Source organism: Aptenodytes forsteri, unplaced genomic scaffold, assembly GCF_000699145.1.
Source record: "Aptenodytes forsteri isolate BGI_AS27 unplaced genomic scaffold, ASM69914v1 Scaffold147, whole genome shotgun sequence".
In the NCBI taxonomy this organism is placed as follows: domain Eukaryota; kingdom Metazoa; phylum Chordata; class Aves; order Sphenisciformes; family Spheniscidae; genus Aptenodytes; species Aptenodytes forsteri.
Window position 1 is genome coordinate 1183322 of NW_008795320.1, and position 22903 is coordinate 1206224.

The following is a 22903-nucleotide window of genomic DNA, read 5'->3' on the forward strand; positions in this document are numbered from 1 at the left end:
ATCTTTTAGACATAACATGATTAATTGTTATTATTTTTAAGATTTAGGTATACTGGAAAGGGAACAATGAATAAAATAGACATAAACTAGTCTTTACGTGATTTAAGCCTTAAACATACAGAAGAAGGTGCATTTGTAAGAGACTAAGCACGCCACTCGGACTTTGGCTCATTGTATCAGCAAGAGAAATGCAGTCTGTTACTTCCTCCGGGCCCAGCCTAACACTGCCACTGAACAGCTACTGCCTGACAAACGGCCCCGTGGTCACCCGGATAAACAGAAGCTCCCGTGGTCATCAGGGTGTGCTGCTATCGTCGCCAGATCACTGGACTAAGGTTCTACGGCTTTTATTCGGGGAAATACAGCACTACCTGGGAATCAGCGTCAGCCATGAGGCAGATTCAACAGCAGCAGGTACAGCAAAAAAATAAAAGTTTTTTTTCCCAAAGGCAAGTGAGTTTGGCAAGAGGCCAGCGTAGCGACAGCTTCCTCAAACATCGAAGATTAGTACATCGCAGGTCTGCACCGAGAACACGTTTGTCATCTCTCCAGGTCTATTACAGCCCTGGTAAGGTGAGATACACTAAACATGTCCATGAACTTGAGCAGAATAAGCTCACCGTCAGCACAGCCATGTGGTTAGTCTTCACTGTGCTGCAACTTTGTCTTGTAGGGACAAAATGTAATCTGTTGGACTCACTTCCTCTGTGGAGGATAGCTCGCGTCTACCCTCTGGCTATTTTCACCCTGTATTGATGAACGCAAACAACTCTTAATTAAAAGCACTGGAGTTAAGTTTTCGTCACATTTTAAGAGGCAAAGCCAGGAACGTAGCACGCTTGCGTCATACAGCAGGTTGTACAGCATCATACCACCAGAAGTAACCCCCCACAGTTCTCTAATTTTCCTTTCCAAATAATTAATGTTTATGATAAAAGTATCAGCTGCTTTGGGCTTGTTTGGCTAGCTGGACCCTTGGTTCAAGATTAGGTCGAACACACGGGAGCCTTTCGGTTACTTTCCTTCACCTGAAGTTTGGTATCGCTTCTGTGCCTGCTTATATAGGACACCCTTTCTTGCACAACAGCTTCGAGTCTTGAGAATTCGAGTTTTGCTGGATGTTTGTGGATCCCACCACCAGCTGTCACCTCTTTAGGAACGCAAAAACAACCCACAACAAATTCGCAGTTAGAGAACAAGTCTTTAAATCAGACACTTGCAAAAGCATGCAGAGCTACGATCCTGCAAAAATGTTCGAAGTGGGCTCTCGATGGCAAGGTAATTATAGATTTATCTTAATAGCACATTAAACCCAACAACTTCTTTTGCAAAGATGAAGTGCCCCAGGCCTGCTGAACTTACAGCCACACAAATGCTTCTGTATATTCTGGCAACAAAATAAGCCTCTTTAAAATACCAAGTATTTCTTGACCATGGAAAAACGGAGCTCCCCATCTAATTTATGGATGCTTCTGTATTCTGGCAACAAAATAAGCCTCTTTAAAATACCAAGTATTTCTTGACCATGGAAAAACGGAGCTCCCCATCTAATTTATGGCCTTGATAACAATGTGGGAAACTCATTACGAGAAACAAACAACTGAGATGTTGCTTGCCACCTCCCACCTATCCCAACAAGCCCGGTATTAAACTACTTTCCAACTGCTTCTCTCCTCTGGGAAGGTAAATAGCCCGACGGGCTGATCCGAATGCACCCTGTGGGTCCTGCCTCGGGATCAGCCAGCTCACACACCGTGCTCGAGCGCTCGCTTGCCTCGCTGTACTGACAGGGAGAAGATTTGTGTGAGCGGGACAGCTCGCGGGAGTGCAGCAAAGCTGTTCCCGCGCCCCTCGTTCCCACGGACAGCAGCAGAATATTGTAGCGTGTCTCATTTCAACCGATCCTAAAGCATGCAACGAGGCACAGGACAAAGCCTGCAAACCCAAAATACAACTTGCAGAAGTAGCAGCTTGCAGACTAAACACAACACAGACCAGTTTGCACGGGCTCTTTAAATCATTATATTCCTGTTTCTTGTGAAACGACCTGCAGACATCATGACAATTTTAAGAGAGCACATAAGCTGGATCAGTACTGGTTTCTGAAAAGCTACTTTGAGAGTTCTTCATACATAAGAACATACTTTTATCAGCTCCAGAAGAGGAAAAAGCCGCCTAAGATGCAACTAACTCATAAGCTTTCCACCTGAAATCATCCACATAAACAGCCTGAATATGAAAAACTTTTGAAGGCAAACCTCAAGTATCAATTTGTTGGATTAAGCTGCTCGCTCACATTCCCCTTCACAGAGTTTGAGCGGGATTAGAGCTCTTGGCCTGTGCTGTGTACCTATTTGGACCCCAGATCCGGACAGCGTGAGCTTAGGGCTCCACGTCAGGGCAGTAAGAGCAATACACAACCACAGTAAAAAGCTATTTCTCAGGCCCTTTCTGGAACTCCATCAAACTGAACTGCCTGTTGATTTAGCCGCTGGTGCGAAGTCGAGCGGAGCCAGCCGCCAATACAGACAGCCCTGGCACTGAACCGAGCTTCAGCAACGGTTGCAGTTCTGAGTATTTTTTTTGCTCTGCTTGGAACCACGTAAATAGCATTTCTGTTTGCCATTAATCCGTTCATGCTTGCGCTTCCCAGAGTAACCACTGCTGGGAACAGACTTGCGTGTCTTCAGATGCCCAGGGCTTCCCTACCACGCCGACCTGCCAGCCCTGCAGAATGCAAAAAAAGCCGCCAGCACAGAAAACAGCGGTGGTGTCACTGGCAGGACAACAGGCAGAGCAAAGGCATCGAGGTTACGCTAGGGAACAGAGGAAATTGCTGCCGAACACAGGAGCAAGATGCCAGTGTCTGGAGGCTGATAATCCTTCCACAAAGAGAACTTTGTGACATACGTTTGTAAGCTAACGACTGTAAAGAAACAGTAGGCTTTTCTGTGAAGTCTCTGTAAACCAGAGATGCTCAGTGATAGGAGTTTCACTCGGGATTTCAGCCAGAGGAGATGGCACGCTGCAGGCATAAACTAATATATTCATCACTAAAATTCTACACTAGGCACAGAAATAGCTGAAAACATTAAGGAATATTGTTATTCTAACTCAGCCTTATGCTTTGCTACTCTCTCTGATTATTTTAATTGCCAGGTGAAGTATTAAGGCAAAGCATGCTCAGAACAATGGCATCTATACCTCTATTAATTTCAGCCTAATATTAAGAAGGAGCAGCGGTGTGAAGGAGCCAAATTATTACAGCCCCTGAACATCTGAGACCAGAGCAAGCCCTGCTAGCAATAGGAAGAAAGAGGTGAGGATTAACAGAGACCATTAGCTGCACATCACCTACAACCCTTATTAGTTCTGCTATTTGTTAGAGGGAGGAAAAATAAAGCAGTTGGATATTACAAGAGAGAAATCAAACGGCAGAAATGCAGCCGTGTTTTCTGAAGTGCAAGTTTCATACTTTTGACTTCTGGAAGAGGATGCGGGCACAGCCTCCAGGCAAAAGCTGCTGAAAGAATCAGGGTGGTTAGACTAGGGTGGAGGGACACTGCATACCTGGAAGGAAACCCACTATTACCACCGGGCTCCATCAAAACCAGGAGCAGCGGGCTGAGGCTCAAACAGGACAAATTCAGCTTTAAGAAAACCTGACAGCCAAGGGAATTGCTTTCTGGAACAGTTTTCGTACAAACTGTTATGGTGTATTCACGGGCATCCTAAAGACGAGCAGGATTTGGTCCTTGAAGCACAGCGTTACCAGAGGCTCCAGGTGGCACAGCCGTAGCAGGGATGGCTGCCACCGCGTGCTAACCAGGCACTACCCACCAGCAGGTTTCAGAGTGCTCAGGCCAGATCAGCTAGTGACACGTGAGAAGCATTAGTAACACAGCTGAGTACTAATTGAGTCACACAACCGCAGGAAACTCACTGAGTTCACCGCATCTTCTCCCCCTCCCCTCCCATCGTGGGAATGGCAGGAGAGGAGATGTTGAGGAGAGCCAAGCGAGGCAGACAGATGACCTACCGAGCTGGGTAACTGCGCAAGATGATTCACACAGCCCCAGCCGTGTGAACGGCCTGCAAGCACATCACTGCTCTTCCCCATCCAATAGTAAATACTGGACCCAAGCCATTTTATTTCTCTTGGGGAGACTCCCAGCGTTGTTTTGGCACAAAAACAACAGAGCAGCCGTTCCCATTCTCCAGCTATGGCAGTTTACTCCAACCTTTCTCAAGCTCTCAGCTCATCTACTGTCCTCCTGCCTTTCAGGGTCCCTGAGGGACCATGACTACCCTTTTTGCCCAAGGTCCAAGCTCTCCAAAGCCAACTGGGCTCCTTAAACTGAACTTGTTGGGCCTGTGAACCCTATTTCAAGCCATTCTTACCCAGTAATGCATTTCCCAGATGCGATGCTCAAATGGCAACCGGCTAGAAACCTGTTCTGGTGGAGACAGCTGTGAAATCCAGCACCTGGCTGTGGGAAAGCAGAGGTCACTTCCCCAAAGCTAGTGAAAACAAAGAGGTGTCAACTCATTTGAAGAACGAATAGCAACATCCATACCAAGACAGACAGACCAAAGGAAGCATCAGTTTTGAGAGCGACGGGAAGACGAGAGATTCCACCAGCAAAAATAAGTACACTGCGTGCATCCCCATGCGATGCATGCAGCTACTCCTCCGCTGCAATTGCAGCATCTCAGTCATATCCATCTCAAGTATTCCACATCACTTCAAGCCGTAATAGAGCAGATTTTTGGTGTTGATCGCACTCTCACAGCGCTGCACTCGTTCAAGCTAACCATGGGAGATGAGGGTAGATAGCCCCTACTGTTGTCTTGGACACTGAACCTGAACCCCTGCATCAGTTCTCCCCTCTCCTTTTTCCACGATCCAGCCAAATAGCAAGGTATCCTTGGATTGACACGCCAGCTTTGAGAAAATGAGAAAAGCGGGTGCTATTAATGGACATAATGCACTCGGTGCTCCCAGGGTACACCCTCTCCATCCCTCTGGTCTCCCAGAGGTCTGCGACCGTCCCACTCGAAGGGCTTCAACGCATCACTTCAGGGTGCCCAAAAATTCATGGCCCTATAAAGGCCCCCAGCTCCCTAGGCACGAACTTTCTATGCAAGTGGAGGGATGGTATCACGTCAAGATGACCCCAGAGCAGCGAAGGAGACAGGTACACAAACAGGCTCGTCTCTGTAAGGCGATGCAGCGTGACATGGCTGGAGGGCAGCCAGGAGCAGAGAAGCTGGGAATGCATTCAGAGGAGACCTACAGCGAAGATAACTTTACTGCAAAAGAATGTTTTAGGGGTGAGTCGTGATTGTGAGAGAAGATACCAAATAGTAGTTTGGTACTGGTCTATAGAGCAAATCTATTCTGCTGAACCTAAACACCCAACTAAGCAAACCCTTACTCTGAATTTTTGTGGCAAAGGTGTTTAATATTAGAGTCTCGTAGTCTCTTCTCCTCTGTATATAGAGAAAAATTCACAATCAGGCTGCAGTTCGTGGAGAATTGACAGAAGGTGCGTTCATATCACCAAATTTTAGTCTGATACAAACTTAACACTGAAGGTGACAAGAGGTACAAGGAAAGGAGAAAACTGGAAAAAACGGGTTACAAAATCACAGCATCTTAAGGTACCTCTTAGGAGACTGAAACCTGAACAAGGCCACTGGAGAGAGAGAATCGGGACGTTGCCCCAGATCTTTTTCTGATATATTAAACTGGGACTATCTCAATTATACTAAAAAAGCCATACACAGACTGCCACAATCTCAAGTTTTCCCTTGACTATCTGCACGTTGCTGATTGTGTCTGATTGAAAATGCAGAGGACTTTTGCACATGCTGCAGAAATTAAATTCTTAGAAAAGCATTTCGAGCACACAGGAGGGAAGGAAAGGTGGTTTGTAAGTTCGTGTGTAGAAGAGGTGAAGAGAAGGGACATTAAAGAATGGTCATCACCGACAAATTACAGACTGTGGGGAAAAATGTGGTAACTCAGCTGTCAGTCAGGGACATGAGAGGGACCTTCTGAAGAATGAGGTGTCATTAAGTGGTGCTGGATGAGCGTCTAAGAAAATGCTTTGAGCATCTCGCTGAGCTCAAATTAGAAGTGGAGAACTGTAAGTCCTGTCCTGTTTCAAATGCAATCCAACTTTGAGCAGAGGCTGTTGAGTTTGGAAGTGGGTTTTGGTTGTTTTTTTTTTTTTAAAACGAGCAGTAGAGACAGGGCACAAATTCACCTGTCAGCTTGACTGAGAGCAGCAACGCCAGGAAGGTAGCAGGGCAGCCTTATTTTGTCCAGCCTTCTTCCAAGATTACAGCGTTCCCCAGCACACTTTCTGAGCCAAGGTTGCTTTAATGCCTGCCTCAGAGTACAGTTAGTCATGTCTAGTTCTGCAGAGGCACACACTATAGTTAAAAAATATGTGGGTCCTCTGAGTAAGTCACTCTCACCCTCTGTTTCAGAGCTCCACAGTGAGCAATGAGGAAGGAGAGCCCCGAGGCAAAACCACAGACCTGGAGACTGCAGCCCGGGTTCCTACACCAGCTCCGCCACAGCTTCCCTGCATGACCTTGGGAAAACCACCGACCTTCTCCTGCGAGGCCACTGTAAATTTTAACAAAGCACTTAGACACAGACAGAAAACAGCATTTGTCACAGAGGAGACAGGATTCTTGTCAATGCTGATAAAGCTGTAAATGTGCTTGCACAACGACCAGCAGCTAACCAAAAGAAATCCTTTGCACAACCCAGAAGTTAACTATTATTCCTCTATGGATCACCTGTTGCAAGATCTCAGATGACACTGCAAAAAGTACTGAGATAATTTCACACCATTAAAAAAACCCACCAAATATTTTGTAAGTTACATTCATCATTAGTAGGGAGCTAACTAACAAAAAAACCTGCTCAAAACAACCTAAAGGTTTGAATTACAGCTTATCTCAAAAGCCCGCATAATGTGTTTGCAGACTGAGTAACCATTTTTGCTGAACACAAGGTTTTACTACAAAAGAGGATCAACTTTCACTCTACAGCTGCTCCAATACGCAGCCATGACATAAAAGCCCCCAGCCCTGCATCAGAGCCATCTCCCCTCCAACCAAGGGCAGGGGCAGCTCCTTCAGCTGCAGACAATCGAACCCTGGAGGGTACAAGCCCAAAAACTGAATTTCTGCCTTCTGAGCTAATCTGCTTTGTTTTTAAAAGGAACCAGGCTTCTTGGGGACAGCCCCAAAATACTTCCCGTTATTCCTTGCACCAAAGCATAACAAGCTTTCGTCATTCTTGACAGACCTGAGCTTCCCAAAACTTGTGTCTCCAAAGCTAGCCCCACCAGCTCCATCACAGCAGCATTAAGAGCATGCTAGGACGAAGGCTTTCATCCTAGCAAACATTTTGTGCCGACTAGTTCAAGTGCAATAGTTCAGAAAAAAGGTTTCTTATAGAGCTTGAAGAAGAGCTTGGATGTTTAGCTGCTGTCCCACAAAAACCAGCAGTTAATTTGTTTTTAGCCGCTTTCCTTGAAGACTGAAAGAAAAATTAAGAAGAGCAGGACTGGTTTGGGAGGCAAAGACTTGTAAAAGCAGTTTACGTGACTCATGCTTCCGCCCCCCCTCCCCGAAACCAATGAGAAGGGGCAGCAAGTGTTGTTCAGCACGCTAAGGAATCATTTCCTTTTGTTTCAGGGGCTGGCTGCAATAGGATTAAAATTGGCAGTATGCGCCCTTCACAACTGTTGTGCAGAACTACCCTCTCCTCATCTCCAGTTTCAAAGTCAGGCACGAAAAATCCATATATTGCGGATCTTCGGCAAGCTCCGTGCTTTGCATCGGTCACGGTGCAGCGGGTGTGACTTTGGCAGAAGCGCAGTCTTTGCTGCAACAGGGAAAGGAAAAGGAGAGAAATTACTGGCAGTGCGGGCCACTCCTGTTGGCACGGCTTTGCAGCCGTAGCAATACTTTATAAGGAAATTTCTTGGACGATGCTGCCTTATCCTCATGTTACTGAGGTTTTTTTCTATTCCGTTGCAGATGCTCTACAAAGTTATTCTTAGCAGGTATTCTGTATAGAACCAAAGCTGTCCCCAGGCTAGGGGCTATCTGCAGAAACACCAAAACAGATTTGAGATCTGCTGTGGAAATAAAGCATCCCTTCAGTTCAGAGCTACTGAAGTCAAGACCAGAAGAAGCAAAGACAAGACAAGTCCCAGGAGCTTCAGGTTTAAGAAGCTCCTAGTACAGATGATGTAATACGGTTAAATCAGCCTTTGTCCAACCTTTGGCTATTAACCATCAGAGACCTGCTGGTATGCTTCCAAATGCTGAGAATCGATTACATTTCATCATCAGGCTACGGTAATATTCAAATGGGAGGCTTCCAAGGAAAGTTCAAGTTCTTAATTTGTTTGTACTGGGGGTGCCAGTTTCTTCCAGATCAATGATTTACCGCACCTGGCACAGTCCCGGCCATGGCCTCATGGCTACACAGAAAGTCCAGATTAATAAAAACCGACTTATGTCTAATTTTTAAAAAGATTAAGAATTCCAACACTGCTGTCTTAGTTCAACTCCAGCCCAGGCTGGAGGCACCAAGTTCAGGACTACATCAAAGACGTTGAGGAATAGGGTGTATTGTCTGCGTTTTGGGGTTGTTGTGGGGTCCATCCCCCCCCCGACAAAGGCTGGTCTGACCTGGGGGATGTGGATCATCCATTTCCATCAAACAGTTACCAATAATAAATCAAGCTGAGGAAAGCAATAGGTAGAAAGCAGAGATGCACTTCAGGTGTAGAAGCATGGCACCCAAACGCATGGCTGACTAATTTGGCTCTTACTAGACACTTTTGCACACACATTTTCCCCACCGCCTTGTACAGCTGGCATCATGTAACAATAACACCCTGAGTCTCTCTGGGCTGGACTGGCAGAAAAGCTGAATTCTAAGGAAAGAACAGCTCATGTATGAGCTCCTGTGTACACAGAGTGGAGAAGGAGAAACCCAAAACAGAGGAGATTTCTCCAGCCCAAGTTGCCATCAAGACTTGTAAAAAGCAACTTTCCTTTCAGATTTTTAACTGAAATAGCTGAGTGCCTAATAAGCAAACTGCAACTGCCTTTACTCAATCAAATGGCATTTGGGAATTCCAGATTAATTCCAGTGAACTACAGCAACAAGCAACTGAAAGTTGCCAATATCCATTTTATTTTAATACGTATGAACAAGATTTAAAATGCCAGAGGGCAGGGGCTGTATGTACAACTAATAAAGATGTCTGGTAGCTTAAGTGATCTGGAGACAGTTCTGGGATTCAAAATTTAAACCAATACTAAACAAATGAGCTGGTGCAGAGGACCAGAGGAATGCTGGCCTCAGGGCTGAGGAATGCAAGCCCGTCCAGACGGCAGCAAGAGAGCAGCTGTATGTGCACCCTGTGCTGGGATGGGAAACCAGCTGGAAATATGTAAAGTTACTGCTGTTTAGGCATTTTTACATATATCTATACTTAGAAAAACTAGATAAAGAACAAGCAAACCTGTTCAATGACAATATGCCTATGCAATTCTGTTCCGCAACTTGAAAGCACAAATTCAACGAGATTCAGATAAGAGATTGAAGGCTTTCACACTAGAAAGTTAGAAATCAATTATAGAAACAATTGACAGTTGGATTATTCACCTAAAGCCCCTGCACCCTCTCAGCGATTTGCATTTCAAACAGACCGAATTTCACAGCAGGACGGATCGTTTCCCCATCTTGTCTACAAGTTCACACAGGACTCAACTGTTCTTCCAGTTAGCCCACAACCAGGGCTTCCTATCTCACCAGAAAAGAAAAGGCTTAGTTTAAAAATCATAGTAAGCATTTTTGCACATCGATAGAAAAGTGCTTAGGCAGCTCTAAACTTCAAAGAATTTATTACAAGCCAGACAAACCTGGTTCGGCACAGGCCAGCTCTGAGGCTCACTGATTGCGTGTGATACCGTGAGCGGTGCTAGAGCATCACCGTTTTCTAAAAAACAAAACCAAATCCGATATTTATACGACCCGCACCATAGATGCCACCATACCATCTCATTAAACAGCGATGGGTAACGTCTTGCACGTCTGTCAGCATCTCACACACCAAAACAAATGTCAGGGTTGCCCAGTCATGTGTGACTAACTCGGTCAGCTCCTAAGCCAGCGACCACAACACCGAGCACCTCCACACAATACTGTCAAACAACGAAAGCTCAGCTCTGCAGCTGGAAACGACCATAGGGTTACATTCACGTTTACCCAGAGTTTAGGTGTTTCAAAGGAAAGGCTGGTTTAATTATCCTGGCTGTTTGCCAGTTTGGCAGGAGCAGCCTGCCCAAACTTCAGGGACCCCCTTTTTCCTTCCCAAATCTCCAACGCTCCTCAGCCGCGGCTCTTCCAAAAAACCTAGATTATCTCAGGCCAAGGAGCAGGAGAATAGGAAACCGGGCTCTGTTTACTGCTAGCTGCTCAGAGGAAAGCCCATGGGGGCTGTCACTGCTGAAGGTTAGCTCGGTGCGCAGGTGGAGCGTGTGGGAGGGCAGGAAGGACAAAAACCAGAGCCAGTAAGAACTGACTCAGCAACGCTCACCCCCTTTCATTATCTCAGATCTTGAAGCCGAAATGTTAAAATACACTTTCAAAATGAGAAGGCGAGCGGGAGATGGTTTATATAATACTGCTGGAAGCAGGCAGACTAACTCATGCAAGTTACCAAGAGCACAGATGTATTGGGAAGCTGCCGATGAAAGATCGTATCGCGAGTCATCGACAGTAATTGGGTGCTGCAATAAGCCGTTAACGTGCAGAAGCACATTTCAGGGCTTAGTGCGGGAGGAGGCTGAAGGACAGCCTTCCCATGCAGGAAGGGATGGGATCGCAGCCCACATGACGGGAAGGGAGAGTCCCACCCAGCACCGCGAGGGCAGCAAAGGACAAAGTCTTTACTCCTGGCTGTCAACATCAGCTTGAACATCCAAACACCACAGCTTTGCAGACACCACAGGGTATAGTGTGTTATCATTTCCCCTGAAAATAGCTAAAAAAATTCTTTGAAGAATTAACTATGCCCCAAAACAAATAATACTCAGTAAAACAGGAGTAATGTCGCAATTTAAAAAATACAGACTTTTTTCCTTTCTTAGATAGGTAAGGAATAGAAGCATCATCAAAGCTGGCAGCTGCTGGTATAAATAGAGAGGCCACCAGGGCTGGCTGAAGGGCCACCATGAAGAAAACTGACAAAACGCCCGCTGTACTTGTTTTTCCATTATCTAATATTAGGCCATGTAGGTATTTATGAACCATTCTGCAGTGCATTCAAGCTAATTCCCAGAAAATCACGTGCCTGCGCAGTGAATTCAAGATTAGGAAGCTTTCCAATGTTTTCTTGAGAAGAGATGTGATCACCATGCAGTACTAACAGCAATTTGAAAGTCTGCCTTGTTGGTTGGCTGCCAGCTACTGACCCAACGAGCATCTTATTAAGCCTCCAGTCATCTCTTCCCAGCTATTTGTGTCAAACTGCGTGCTCTGAGGCTTGAAGGGTTTAAAACAACTTCAGACTGGGGGCAGAAGGACAGATACTAGTTACAGAACCTCATTATAAAACATTTGAAGAAATACTAAGTGCTCAGAAATTAGTGCTCATATAACAAGTACATGACAAGAGCCTCTCTGGTCTACAGCTGCAAGAATAAGTCAGTAGTCATCAGGCCTGAAAGGCTTGTTTAATTTCTCTGTAAAAAAAAGAAAGTAAAAATGCCAAAGATGTTTCCAGCCACTTTGGACAATCAGTCATCATCAGTTCCCACCTCCTTCAGCCTAGGACACGAAGGGCATGAGTCACGCAAGCCACTGAACAGGGCAACACCTCTGTCCAGATTTGACAGCCTGATGGGGAAAGGCGCCGGGTTGCTGCACCCCCTAACCCTTCTCTTCCCTGGGATGTACACTTACAGTGCTCAGAAAGCAAAAAAAAGCCTGTTAAGTCCGTGTAATGATGTTATATTTAATAGAATCCACGTAGATGCCTGTACGAACAGCCCTGCAGTGACTGGGACAAGAGCTACTGGCCGTTAAGTTTCTTATTTGAACAACATTAGCTCTTTATGCAGCCTGCCTCTTCCTACTGTTCCACTTCTGGACAGCTGCTAAGGGCAAAAAGCACTCAGTCTGCACTGATTAGCTATCTTCAAGGAAAAAAATCACGCCTAGAGGGCAAGGCAGCTGAAAGCTACCCAAAAATCTTGCTACAAATTTTTGTATGAAACAGCACCTTATTTAGACAATTTGAAAAATGTTACAGAGGGACACTATGGCTGGGAATTTGCATAATGGGCGTCTACATCTTGCTTACCTAACGGGAGAAGAATCCTGTCTGTCAGTAAGTCTAGACTGTGGTGTTGAATCCAGGGGACCGAGGAATCTCCCGGCCAGAAATAACACCTGGCGCAGGGCAGGGTGCTGCCATCTGCTGACACCCACCGCTGGGACGGCGAGGCGGCCGAAACCTCGCTTTTTGTAGGCATCTCTAGATCGGGACTGCTCTGCGGAGCTAGGGTCAGTGCTAAGAGCGGCAAGAAAAGCCATCCTCCTCCTTGCAAAGCCTAAGCTGACTCTTCCAAGCGCTCCAGGGAGACCTGCAAGGAGTAGCGTCCCCTGTAGTGCCTCGCTCCACTGTGCTGGCTGGACCGCGCTGTTAGCTGCAGCTGCAATTAAAGCAATGGTAGCGTGACAGTCTATTTTGTTAAAATGTATACACATTATTTAATATTAAAAGGCTACAGCATAACAACAGCTTTCACATTTAAAATACTCCAAAGGCTTAGGTGGCTTAACAGAGACCTCTGCAGTTCAGACCGGCTCACTGCAGGCAGTTACTCTAAACGCAGTTTCTCCCACTGATCTGCATTTTAGAAGATAAGATACCCAAAAGGCACAAAGGTGTGCGTTTAGCCACCGTTTCCACCTCCAAAAGCCTTGCTTTCTGTGCAGAAACACAGAACCACCGGCTTTGGAGTCACCTAAATCTCAACTCCTCCGAGCGACTGCAGCAGAACAGCAACCGTTTGTCATCTGTCCAGCTTTCCCTCCTGCCCCAAAGCAGCATCAGCCTGACCCGCTTCTCCCCAAAGCCCCAGCGGGGATGTCGAACGCCTCCCGAAAACAGGGAGGTTTGAAACACGCGCTCAGCCTCCTGCCCCTTCAATTCCAGCGGGTACACTAATAGAAGCAAGCAACGCTCCTTCTTTTCTTTGAAATACAGCACCCTTGATCTAAAGATAATCCATCTCTAGGACGACAGAAGTATGTGAGCAAGATACTCTATTCTCAGCTATGGGTTTGTCATCTCACCAAGCTTAAGTTCCTTTACCTTGCTGGTATTTCACACATGGGACAGGAAATATAGGATTTCACAAAAGGACTGCTGATGCACGAAGGGACTTTTGAGGCTCCACGGAAAGCACTCATGCCAAGTATTACACTATGAAGATGGACCAGAGAAAGGCGACACCAACACTCGCGTACCGCAGTCCGTATCCCCCTGTGAAATTTTCAGCTACCGAGTGCTCCAAGCAGCAATAGATATCATTTCTTTAAAGCCTACTGAAAAGATTTCTAAGTATTCCGTATAAGCAGCTGCACTTAAAAGTCAGCATCTGGTGCCCAGCAGGGCAACGATGGACAAATGGGACGTAGTTAGACCCAACTGCATCACGTCATGCGTGGTGCCACAGACCTGCCATCCGTACGGCAGACAAGATTCGAGACCTCGGAAGAAAAAGATACGTGAAGACAAGGTTGTGTGAAAAACTGCAGAAACTATTTTGGAAAAGGAAGCAGTGGAAATACGCTGGTGAAATGCTGTTTCTAGGAAGTCAGAGCAGACCGAACGCCATGCTTAATCTCACCGTCATTTCCTTCAAGCACACTAAAGTTTACTTGTCCGATGCGGCCCATCTCCTTTACGCAGTGAGGTCAGTGAGGCTTACTAGAAGGTGAACTACAGCTACAGGCATCATTTCAGTTTGAATCAAATTTAAATATTGCATTTGGGGGCACACAGGGAAAGTATCAAAAAACAGACAAACCGGTCTAAAACTTTCAGAACAATGCTACTGATTTATTCTGTGCTCTGAGATCACACAAAGTTCTAGGGCAATTTAAAACAGCACAACTGATATTTAGCTTATTTCTTCCATGGAAAAGTCATGAGGCTTTAATCACCACGCTGCTTCATTAACTGGAGATTACTAATTACAGGATTTATTAGTCAGTGCTACCAGACAATGTTTTAGTGTTGATTGTTTGTATAGGGAAGATCGGAACTGACGATTTAATAATTTTAATGGAATACAAGGTAATTTGCAAGAGCTGTCCTCAGCAGCATGGACAAAAATCATTATGGTTTTGCCTTGTCGCATACTTCCAGAAAGCAACAGCTTCAGTGGGACCAATGTGAAGCCAAAGATGAGAGAAAACAGCACAGGACAAGTGAGGCATGCACCTTAAATCACCTGTTGAATCTCCTGCCTCTACCTTGACCATTCTGCTTAGAGGGCAGGGAGAAGACAGGACATTTGCAGCATCTAATATTCCAGCACAGAGCAAAAAAGCTATTATACAGAATTAAAAGGCCATCATTTGCAGTATCTCCTGTTCGTGTGCTACTGGTTAACACGCACATACGTTCCAGCAAAGGCTAGATAAAAAAGGAAACTGAACTTCATCATCCAGCTACAGCAGTTAAAGCCTGCTGCTTCCCTTGGCTCCCAACAAGAACAAAGGCTCCCACACACCCCTCACGCCTTCTGACTAAGAGGGACATGTCTCCTTCGGAATCTACAGATCTTCTTCCCTAATTAAGGAGGTGGATTACTGTTACATAACGAGCAGAACGTCGCTCCACGCGGGCAGCGAGTAATCACCAGCCTTTGTCTCGGACCGGCAGGAGCACAAAGAGTCAAATCAGAAGAGCACCTCGGAATAGCTAACGTAGTTGGGCAAACACCACAGCGGTATTATCTGCTGTGGCATTTTCCCGCTGTAGCAGGTAAAACTTAACCATCAATGGAAGGTAAATTCATGATGAAACGATAACTGCAAGTTTCACAAGGGTAGAGTTCTTCTTGCTCACCTTCTTACTGCAGTGGAGCAGTTTCGGCTACCGTCTCGTCAGGCACGCTTGCTGCCGGGGATCCCAGTTATGATTCCTTCTGGAAAGGAAACGGGAATTCAGGAGATCCATCACTGATATACTAAACAGATGGTGCATTATTAATGAAGTTATAATTTGGAATAATATCTTTTACTCCATTGACTGCGACTTTATAGCAATATTTACTTCAATAATGAGTGTAATAAGGAAGGCACGGCATTCACCGCAGTTGTCTGGTTTTACTGATATCAATTTTCATACCGAAGAACTCAATGTCCCAGGTATGTTTTGAAATTAACATTGATTTGTTTGAATTTTATAATGTTTCCAAGCACATCTTTATTTTGTTGCATACAATGGACACACATTGACAGGGAACCCATTTTCATTTGTTTTTATAAATAACACGCACAAAACAGTCACACCGTGTATTTCAGACACTTAATCTGAATGTGTGGCATCTGAAACTGGAGATAACTAGTGCTTCAACGACTGGATGAGAGTTCACTTAAATATTTTGCTCTAGATTTCACTGCAGTCTAACTACTGGACTACAGTCAACAGATGTTGAGCGTAAGTCCCCCGTGGTGGGAGAGGGAGAGGTGTTTGCACCTTTGTATTTTGGGGAGGAATGCTGTATAGCAGTGTTTTAGCAAAGAAGCCAGCAGAGTCCTCTGGCTAAACACAGACAAGCTTAGTTTTCAAGAAACAAGCACAAATAAGTGGTCTAGGAATGAGCTGGCCTTAAGAAAGCATTAAAAACACACTGAGAAAAACCAAGTCATGTTTAGCTTTCTCACATGTTGGGATGCTCCCCTGCCACACCACGTTACACGGCTCCGCAGGACGTCCTCCTTCCTGCTTACCAGTAAGACATTGCTCAACCCTCCTCCGGTCAGCCCAACTTACCACACTGGAGTCAAAGCTGTTGTGAGCGAGAGCTAGGGATTAAGTCCAAAAAAATCTATCTGAGCTGAAATCCAACCCTGCTTGTTTTCTCCACTTACTGTCTGAACACAAACAATTTTTTTTTTAAAGGAGTAAAGCCCACGTCATTTACTCTGCACTGGGTTTTAGGCCATGGCTTGCCTTGCCTCTTTCACCTCCGTCTTCCTCAGATTTCAGTAAATCAAAGGGTGAGGAATAGCCCTCTTGCCAAAACAATCATTTTAAAAGCAATTTTTTTTTTTTTTTTTTTGAGAATAGCAATTCTCACAAATACCGTATTCCAAACCAGAGTGGCAAATGCCAGCTATCCACACAAATATGAAGGTGAGAGCAAGAGAAAAAGCCTTACTATGAAACAGAAGAACTTGTGTTAGGTTAGGAGACCAAGGGACCAAAAAGGAGCATGGGGTGAAAGCGTAAACACTCCAGACGGAGCAAACGGCACAAGGTTTGCAGTCGGCCTCTGAACAGCTCCGAGTCCACCACCACTGATCCACCCCTCCTCCAGGATCAGCAAGCCACTTGCTGCTTTCTCACATTCCCCCTGCTCGAGCGAAGCTTTCCACGGCATCGTCCACACGCTCGCCTGAAGGCAGCCCCTGGACCCCGCCGAGGCTTTGGCGGGAGCAGAGCTGTGCCCGGGGAGAGCAGGTGGAGAGGAGCCTGCGCCTTCCTCCCGGCCCGAAATAGCAAATGCCAAAGCTGGGGCCTCGCTCATTGCAATCATTCCTGCTAAAGCAGCGCAGGCCTGCCTGATCCCCGTTCAGAATTCAGTAATAAACCCAAAGGGACTGAAATTCAGGAGATTTTGTCAATCAAGCGGCATGCCCTTCCCAAAATAAAGTATGGGAGATAGGCAAGGAGCACGTACAGGCCTGTGGAGCTGAAAAACAAGTGCAGCAGCATCTGAAAGGTCCTGCAGGTAAGAAAGGCCACCAGGAACGTGGGAAAACAAGTCCTCAGGAGCAGCGCTTTCTGGGATGCCCTTGCTCTGCCGCCAAGGAGGCATTTCCATCACAAGGAGATGCAGTTCCTGCCTCTCCCTGCAGAACAGGTTAATAAGCCTCTACGGAAAGGGGGTGCGATGAGCAGCCTGGAGGAATTTCAGCCCTCAGTAAGTCAATATGCTCTTCAGCCCTTTCCATACAGGACGGTGTGCCTTTTATAAGGGAAAGGAATGAAGATTACTTTCCCAATATCCTGCTAATTGCTGAAAAAGATGAACTTGCCCCCATAAATCACAGGCTGCGCTGAGCCAGCCTTCAGCTGCAATCCTCACTCCACCGCCTCCCAACTCTTCCAGCTATACGTGATTTCATAGCATGAAAAAATAATTACGGCTTCTAAATCGCAAACAGATTTAAATAGCAAGTAGCTTGGCCCCATGAAGTATGTGCAGTTGTTTAAGTGCCTCTGGTGCTCTGTAAGAGCTGATAAATGCCAAGCTGCTACAGGAATGAGCCACCACCTCCCAGCTGCAGGAGAGCGCACAACGCCTCATTCAAAGACAAGCCACCCAAAATCAAATCTACCTTCTGACTAAGTGAAGTCTTGAAGCTGTAACTAAAGCGAAAACCTGAAATTGACATTACACACATTCTTTATTTTTGTTTGTATCGTTCTTCCTTGAACTTTGTCAATGCACCTGTCATCCTGATTGCTCTTTCCTTTTGTTTTAAAAGCAACACAGGGATTTCTGGACTGCCTTTTTTTTTTTTTAAATCATTCAGCATTTTAAGAGCTGTTTAGGTTTTCTGCAGGCACTACTATTTGAGGACTACTCCAGAACCACAGCAGAAGCCCCTGCAGCTGAAGGCAGTCCCTGAGCAGCTCCCATGCAGCAGGCGGGAATAACACCACCACGAGCACCACCCTCCCTGCAACACACCTACAATTTTGACAAGGACATTTACCACCTCATCACCCCAGACTGGCCATCTCTGCAGTACTGGTTTATGGCCTCTGCAAAGTCAGTTGGGCAGGAGACGTGCCTGTAGGCAGGCCCTTTGCTAGAAGGCTACCTGGCAGGCTGGAGTCAAACTCTGCAGGAGCCAGCACTGCTGCAGGAGCAGCCTCTTGCCTGGGCTCCTCCCAGCTTCCTCCTCCTCCTCCTCCTCCGGTTTGCAATCAGTGCCAGCTTTGCAGACACCCCGAGCTATGCCTGATGAACAACATCACCATTTCTCCTGCACAGACTTTTGAACTGGAAGTTAGTACACAAGGAACAGTTTGCAGCAGGGAAAAACCAACCCAACAACTTTCCAGATGAACACGACACCATCTTTGGCTTTCCGCAGAAACGAGCCTTTTGTTTACAGGCTTGCAGAATCTGACTCCAGGGGCTGGTCTGTTCTTGCTCAGAGAGGGAAAACAAGCCTGACCTCAGCGTGCTGGAATAAACTCTGCCCCCTCCTTCCTTCCACGCTTCTCCCAGTGCAAAGGTAAAGAACATGATATCCAGCAGCGTGACCGAGCTCGCCGAGCGACGCGTGACTGCACACACTCCTGTTTACTGACATCAAAAACAAGACTGCTAGAGCCAAGGAGGTAAACTAACTGGACATGCTCCTGCTGCTGTTCATCAGGCTACGCCGGCCGGCACTTCCCAGCTGGCGAAAGGTCTTCAGTAAGTCAGCTGGCCCCCGGTACGTTAAGTACAGCATTCACTATTTAGCACATACCTCTCCATGCATGGACAGCCATGCTCACAGCAGACACTCCCCTATCTCCCACTTGTACCATTTCCTACACAGTCGATAAGCAGGCTGCAATTTCCTCCAGGCGGATATTGCACACCAGCACTTGCTGGCAACAAAGCCTGAACAAAGAACCTAAAAGTCATCGTGCAAGACTCGGAGTGGCTCTACCATTCTCATTAGAAACAGCTACTCGTCAGCATCGTGCAAGACTCGGACCATTCTCATTAGAAACAGCTACTCGTCATGGGAATTTGTCACACCAACAGGTTTGGAAAAAAACCCTTGTCGTATTTGGACCTTCTTGACCTATGCCCTGTTTACGGTGCGGGCCAGAACCCTTTGCTCAAGCCTGCTCTGAGAACATGCAAGCAGCTAGCAATGCAAGTACCAGCGCTTTAAGAGATACCTTGAAGCGAGTGTGGGCTGCAAGGAGGGGAATTCCTTTCCGAACTAACTGGAAGCGGCAACAGTTGGTAATGCAAAGCATCTCCCAGGGCCGGAGCCTGCAGCTGCCAACGTTCCCTCAAAGTCAGGGCAAGGCTCGAAGGAAGCCAGATCATCCATTCCAGCCCACCAGAAAACCCGCGGTGCCAGGAACTCCGTGGGAGGCAGTCTCTGCAGAAGAGCCTTTCCACAAGGATCGTCCAGCTCACCGGCAGGAGGAACTTGCTATACTTCCCTCAAACACGCCAAGATCCAGCAGATCACGGAGCGGGCAGGCAGCCAATGCTATCAACTATTCCAACTGTGATTAATAAAAAGTTCTATGAAAAGATTAGAGAGAGCTTAGGAATACAAGATTCAAAGACTCATCCTTCTGTAGCGAGTGACTGCTGATTGTGTTCCTAGTCCTTAGGATTTTTAAAGAATGCTTGAATACGTGGCAAAGCGTAAAAGTCAAAGACGCTGCATTCATACGGTAAACAAGACACCAACCCTACCTACCTCCTTTGCAAATGAAGGTCGATGTGCAATGTTCTTGACAATCTGACTTGGGGTTTTAAAGTGAGAACTAGAAAAAACTGCATTTGCACAGGCTCTAAAGACTAGCTCTAACTCCAGCCTGCAGTCTGCTCATTTTGCTATCAGAGTTCAAAGATTTTGAGCACTAAAGAACCCATGCATTTTAGAAAAAACAGAGCCAGTCAGCATGCTATTCGTGCAGAATATTTGTGCTCGACATTCCCTTTCCAGAAGGGAGCCCTGCTCCGATGACAGCAGCGAGATTCAGCCCGCTGCAGGCAGCTCAGCAGTGGGGCTGGTATGGAGCTCTGGCCTCCCTGGCCCAGTGGACGACGCGACCTCGTTCAGCACCGTTAGGTAACGCGGAACAGCTCACGGAAAATGAAGCTGTCAAATAGCAAAAGGCTCCTTTTAAAGATGCCTGATGGATCCCTAATCAAGGAACTTGGGAATTCTTACATGCCGTACCACAGGGCTAAATTAAAGCATTACTGGCAGGTACTGCTGACTGACAGATAACGAACCGACACCGAGATGCATCAGCACGAGACTGTGATTCAGAGCAGTGCTGCAATTATGAGGTAACGACCTGCTGTCCAGCATGGTGCATCTTCTCACTCTGGGCAAGTAGGGCACAGACCCACACCAGAAGTTCAGGTTCCCCCAGTGCTGACATGTTAGTGAAGTTAAAGAGAGAGAAACGCATTACTGAAGGTTAAGTTGCTCAGATCACACTCGGAATTAAATAACCTTAAAGGGATAACCAGCACCGGGTTGAATTCTGCTACTTAGTACTTTAATAATAGGCAAAAGATCTCGGTGCAGAGGTAGACTTTGTCATGTCTCTAAAAATATATACCTATAAACAGTAAATCATTATCAAACAACTGCATCTGGACAACCAATGCAAAATATCCACGGTAAAGAGAGAGCCTGTAAAGTTTAACTTTTCCCCATTAATTCCTCCAAGGGATGAGCAGATTCTTTTTTCCTTGTCCACAGAACTCCTGCCATTTTCCAGCACACAGCCCAGGATTTTTGCTAAGTAACAGCTGCCACAGCCAGTGCACATTTGCTTTTGGAAGCAAATCGCTAATTGTGAAGTTGCTAGGAAGTCTGTTCTGGCAACTTGCTCTGGAACATTTTTTAAGTCCTAAAAAGGGAAGGCTTGGAGGAGAGGCAAGCAAACAGGGCCTTCCCTATGGCCTGCAGTGCTTCACACCTCAAAGGATCTATGCTTCAAGCTCAAAAGCTGCAGAAACCATTTGACAGGACCGGTGCTACTACACTTGTAGCTAAAGTCCCTCCAAAGGCTAAGTCTGACCAGCAGCTGCTCCTGTGAAGCTCAGCTCCTTCAGGGTCTCCGAGCAGAGCAATGGGAAGCATTGCCAGCAGCTGTGCTGCCGGAGGACAGAAAGCAGCCCGGTACCCCAGCTTCATGCACAAAGGCATCTATGCATGAGCGGTTTCACGTGGGGGAAGGTGCAACTCTAGAACACACAGCCCTGTGAAAAAAAAAAAAGGGTAATTCATAACTGAAGTTTAAGTGTGAAATGCCTTAAACACTCATCGATTTAAGGAAAAGAGCGGAGGTGAACAAGGATGGCTAGCATGGAGCAACGCAGCATGGTACACGGGCACCGTATTTACCTACCCAGCCATTCTGCAGCAAGCGGAGTGGTCTGCTGAGCAGTCTGGGGTATTCAGAAGGACAGTTACTACACAATCACGCATTCCTACTCAGGCTTTGTTTTTCCTCTAAGCAAAAGAGGAAAAAGTTTAAAATAAACCTTGCAGACAGCAGCATTCCATTTGCAAGAGTTCATTCTTTAAAGAAACGGGACAAACTAATTCCTCAGTAAATATTTGGGGTTACAACTCTGCTTAGCAGTATCTCGTTAAACACTTCAAGGTTTTAGAGAGCCAGTAATACACTCAGGACAGCAGTCCATGGAAATAACAGGACTTATTTCAGCAGTAACAGAGCTATTTTTAAAAATTTTACTTATGGGATGCCAGTTTCCTGAAGCTGTTTGGAAAATTAAATTTAAAAACGTACAAACACTAATGGAACAAAAATGTGCTATAGCAACAGCCTTCTTTTGCTGGGAGATACACTAGATATGTTTCTGGACTTTCCAACTTACTTTCATCCAAAAAATCACCTTTTCCTCCTTTTGAAGGACAAATTAAGAATAGCAACAAAAAAATCTGTATGTCTGCAGCAAAAAATGTTTGCTTATAGAGAAAGCTTATTCCTAAAACAAAAATCTTCCCGTTTTAGCAAATGCCTCCAGCTGTTATAAACAGATCAAACCAGTGACAATACACTTCTTTACTCTAGGGATGCTTAGGTTTAACATAATTAGATTAGCTCAATGCCTCTGCCAGGCAAATAAGCAATACAAGAAGTTCTTTTATGTCGCTGACAACCTCCTAAAAATTGGAGGAATTTTAAAATGTACACCAACTTAACAACTGCTTGAAACAGGAAGAGGAGGTGAAAGAGTATCCAGCTGAAGCAGCAAGGGAGAATTCATTACACTGTAAATACCAGAGTGAAACACAGATGGGATGCTGAGGTTTATAATTCTTAAAGTGCCATTATAAAAGTGCGCAGGCATTTGCTTTTAAATATTATGACAAGCAGCTGAACGGTGTAAAGTATAGCTGTTTTCATAGGCTGCACCAACAATTCAGGAACTGTTCCAGTAAAACAAATACTAAAGAGCAACAGGCCGTTGACTTCAAATCACTAAAAACACCACACAAAGAAAAATAAAAATGACAAACTAGCATTGCTTCCAAGCTAGCAATAAAGCACTCCCCAGGGAGGGGATCCTTCCCCCTTTCCTACCAGATGCGTAAAGTTCACCCTGTTCTGCCATTACAGAAAGCGAGAAGGGAAAGAAGAAAAATGTCTTGAGGAAGGATTTAGAAGCAAGGTTAATAGTTTTGTTTTAAACGTGGATGTTTCTCCTGGGATACATTTTTATCTCAAAGCAACTTTTGAGGTTATTTCAACGTGCTTTCATGTTATACAAGTGCCCTGTCTTCTAGGGGCTATTGAGCAATTTT

At 45.8% G+C, this 22903-nt stretch overlaps 1 protein-coding gene across 10 annotated transcripts in view; it reads right to left on the reverse strand.

The window, feature by feature from the left end:
• The window catches only part of LOC103899319 (guanine nucleotide-binding protein G(I)/G(S)/G(O) subunit gamma-7), a 62665-nt gene that overhangs the window by 38096 nt on the left and 1666 nt on the right, over positions 1-22903 (reverse strand). For 4 of the 10 annotated variants that reach the window (XR_002086191.1, XM_009279760.2, XM_009279763.2 and 1 more), the window contains exon 2: positions 15195-15273. The exons of 1 other annotated variant lie outside the window; for it this stretch is intronic. The gene's annotated coding sequence lies outside the window, so the exon portion shown is untranslated. Of the gene's footprint in view, positions 1-15194; positions 15274-16015; positions 16179-18079; positions 18178-22903 lie in introns of those variants that run through there. 5 more of the 10 variants (XM_009279766.2, XM_009279762.2, XM_009279761.2 and 2 more) reach the window with 5 other exon arrangements.